Raw genomic sequence first — 4258 nt, forward strand, 5'->3', positions numbered from 1 at the left:
CATCCATCTCATGGTCATCGAATGAAATCCGTCAATGAGGTTGATCAAGTCTCCTCGACAAACCTTTTTGAATCGCAAAAGAGAACGGATAATTTTCAAATAGTCACTAGGTCACCTCAATGGGGATGTGTATTTCCCCAACAAGCAAGTCATACTTCATTTTGACACGAGGTATAGGACATTCAAAGCTCCCAATAAGAATCGATGAAGTTTTTTCGATAGCATTGATGCAATGTACTCGATATTGTTTCTTCGGAAAGTGCACCGTAAGCTCATTACCGTTGACATGGAAAGTGACATTGCCTTTGTTGCAATCTATAACAGCCCCTGCAGTGTTTAAAAAGGGTCTTCCAAGGATGACCGCCATGGAATCGTCCTCGGGAATATCCAAGATAACAAAGTCTGTTAAGATAGTGACATTGGCAACCACAACAGGCACATCATTGCAAATGCCGATAGGGAAAGCAGTTGATTTGTCGGCCATTTGTAGAGAGATTTCAGTGGGTGTCAACTTATCCACTTCAAGTCTATGATAAAGAGAGAGAGGCATAACACTTACATCGACTCCAAGGTCGCATGAAGCAGTTCTAACGTAGTTTCCTTTAATGGAGCAAGGTATAGTGGGCACACCGGGATCACCTAGTTTCTTAGGAGTTCCACCCTTGAAGGTATAGTTAGCGAACATGGTGGAAATCTCAACCTCAGGTATCCTCCTCTTATTAGTCACAATATCCTTCATGTACTTAGCATACGGAGACATTTTGAGCATATCTGTCAAACACATTTGCAGAAAGACAGGTCTAATCATTTCAACAAATCGCTCAAAATCCTCATCATCCTTTTTCTTGGATAGTTTAGGAGGAAAGGGCATGGGTTTCTGAACCCATGGTTCCCTTTCTTTACCATGCTTCCTAGCAGCGAAGTCATTCTTATCGTATCTCTTATTCTTAGGCTGTGGGTTATTAAGATCAACAGGTTCAATCTCCACATCCTTATCATTGCTCGGTTGAGCATCTTCATGAACATCACTATTGATATTATCATTAGGTTCATGTTCATTAACAGATTGTTTCTCAGCATCACAGACAGAGTCATCGTTTTGACTCTCAGGTGTAGCAGCAACAGGGTTGCTAGCGTGCAGGTTCCTATCATCTTTCTTCTTCTTTCTAGGATGACTAGGTGCATCAGTGCTAACTCCTTGAGAATCTTGTTCAATTCTCTTAGGATGACCCTCACGATACAGAGGTTCCTGGGTCATTCTACCGCCTCTAGTAACGACTCTGATAGAATTGTCATTCAACTCATTGAGCAAGTCATTCTGAGCTTTAAGTACTTGTTCTACCTGCGTAGTAACCATAGAGGCATGTTTACTCAGAAACTTAAGATCATTGGCATTTCTGTCCACACAAGCACTTAAATGACTAAGCATACGACCATTCTGTTCCAATTGTCTGCTAACATAATCATTGAAACTCTGTTGTTTGGCAACAAAGTTATCAAATTCATCCAGGCATAAGCTAGCAGGTTTATCAAAAGGAATATCACTCTCATGAAACCAATGCAGAGAATTTACTTCTACTACCTGTATCGGGTTATCAAGACCATGGATCTCTTCGATAGGTGGTAGATTTTTGACATCTTCAGATTTAATGCCTTTCTCTCGCATAGATTTCTTAGCTTCTTGCATATCTTCAGGACTGAGGAATAGAATACCTCTTTTCGTCGGAGTTGGCTTAGGAGGTGGTTCGGGAATAGTCCAAGCATTCTCGTTGCACAAGATGTTATTCAGTAGAATCTCAGCTTGTTCTATGGTTCGTTCCCTAAAAACACAACCAGCACAACTATCTAGGTGGTCTCTAGAAGCATCGGTAAGTCCATTATAGAAGATGTCAAGTATTTCATTCTTCTCAAGAGGGTGATCAGGCAAAGCATTCAGTAGCTGGACGAGCCTCCCCCAAGCTTGTGGGAGACTTTGTTCTTCAGCTTGAGCAAAGTTGTATATTTCCTGCAAGGCAGCTTGCTTCTTATGGGCAGGGAAATATTTTTCAGAGAAGTAGTAGACCATATCCTGGGGGCTATGCACACAACCAGGAGCAAGATAAGTGAACCAAGTCTTAGCATCATCCTTTTGCGAGAAAGGAAACAGCTCGAGGATATAGTAGTGGCGGATCTTTTCCTCACTAGTGAATAGGGTGGCTATATCATGCAGTTTGCTAAGATGGGCTACAACCGTTTCAGACTCATAATCGTGAAAAGGATCAGATTCGACCAGAGTGATTAACTCAGGGTCGACAGAGAATTCATAATCCTTATCGGTCACAAAGATAGGCGAAGTAGCAAACTTCGGGTCGTATTTCATCTTAGCGTTCAAAGATTTTTCTTTCCACTTGAGCAGTAATTTCTCAACATCATAGCTATCCTTACACGCAGGAAAGACCTCAGCTATCTCTCCCTCCATAACATAACACTCACGCATATCAGGCAATTCATGTCTAGGAGAGCTAACTCTAGCACGCAAAATAGAAGGTTCTACTTCAATAGTATCATCACTTTCAGAAGTATCATCACATCTAGCAGCAACTCTAGCAATTTGTGCATCAAGGAATGCACCTAGTGGCAAAGCAGTATCAAGCATAGCATCATCAGGCAAAACAGTATCAAGCATGGCATCAGCAAGCACAGGCGACATATCAAGATTTCTAGCAGGAGGCGATGTCGCAAACTTACTCATAACTGAAGGTGAATCAAGTGCAGAGCTAGATGGCAGTTCCTTACCTGTCCTCGTAGTTGAGGGCAAGACTTTAGTTGTTGGATCTATTAGCTTCCTCATAGTGACCAGCACACGTCAATCCCAAGTGACTCAGAGAATATAGCTGTGCTTCCTCGGCAACGGCGCCAGAAAATAGTCTTGGTAACCCACAAGTATAGGGGATCGCAACAGTTTTCGAGGGTAGACTATTCAACCCAAATTTATTGATTCGACTCAAGGGGAAGCGAAAGAATATTCTCAAGTATTAGTAGTTGAGTTGTCAATTCAACCACACCTGAAAGATTTAGTGTCTGCAACAAAGTATCAGTAGCAAGGTAGTATGATAGCAGCAGTAGCAACAGTAACCAGCAGGAGCAAATTAAGAGCGGTAGCAACAGAGTAACAGCAGCAGCAGTGACAGCAGTAGCGGCAAACTAACGTAGCAAGGACCAGTAGGAAAAGAATCGTAGGCATTAGATCGGTGATGGATGATTATGCCGGATGCTATTCATCATGTAACAGTTATAACACGGAGAGATATGTAACTAGCTCCCGTTCGTCAATCTAATGTAGGCATGTATTCCGTATATAGTCATACGTGCTTAGGGAAAAGAACTTGCATGCCATCTATTGCCCATCCCTCCCGTGGCAGCGGGGTCCTAATGGAAACTACGGGATATTAAGGTTTCCTTTTAATAAAGAACCGGACCAACGCATTAACACTTGGTGAATACATGAACTCCTCATACTATGGTCATCTCCGGGAGTGGTTCCGGCTATTGTCACTCCGGGGTTGCCAGGTCATAACACATAGTAGGTGACTACAACTTGCAAGATAGGATCTAAAATACACATATATTGGCGACAACATAATAGGTTCAGATCTGAAATCATGGCACTCGGGCCCTAGTGACAAGCATTAAGCATGGCAAAGTAGTAGCAACATCAATCTCAGAACATAGTGGATACTAGGGATCAATCCCCGTCAAAACTAACTCGATTACATGATAGATCTCATCCAACCCATCACCGTCCAGCAAGCCTACGATGAGATTACTCACGAACGGTGAAGAGCATCATGGAATTGGCAATGGAGAAAGGTCGATGATGACGATGGCAACTATCTCCCCTCTCCGGAGCCCAGAACGGACTCCAGATCTGCCCTCCAGATGAAGAACATGAGGTGGTGGCACCTCCGTATCGTAAAACGCGATGAATCCTTCTCCCTGATTTTTTTTCCGGACGAAACGAGCTATATAGAGCTGGATTGAGAGGCGATGGAGCGTCGTGGGCTCCACAAGCCTGCCAGGCGCGGCCAGGGGGCCGTGCCTGGTGGGCTTGTGGGCTCCACGCTCCACGTCCTGTGCTGATTCTTGCGCCAGTATTTTTCATTAATTCCAGAAAAATTCTCCGTAAATTTTCAGGTCATTCCGAGAACTTTTATTTCTTTGCAAAAACAACACCATGGCAATTCTGCTAAAAACAATGTTAGTCCGGGTTAGTTCCATT

The sequence above is a fragment of the Hordeum vulgare genome, chromosome 6H (genome assembly GCF_904849725.1).
Source record: "Hordeum vulgare subsp. vulgare chromosome 6H, MorexV3_pseudomolecules_assembly, whole genome shotgun sequence".
NCBI classification, from domain to species: Eukaryota; Viridiplantae; Streptophyta; class Magnoliopsida; order Poales; family Poaceae; genus Hordeum; species Hordeum vulgare.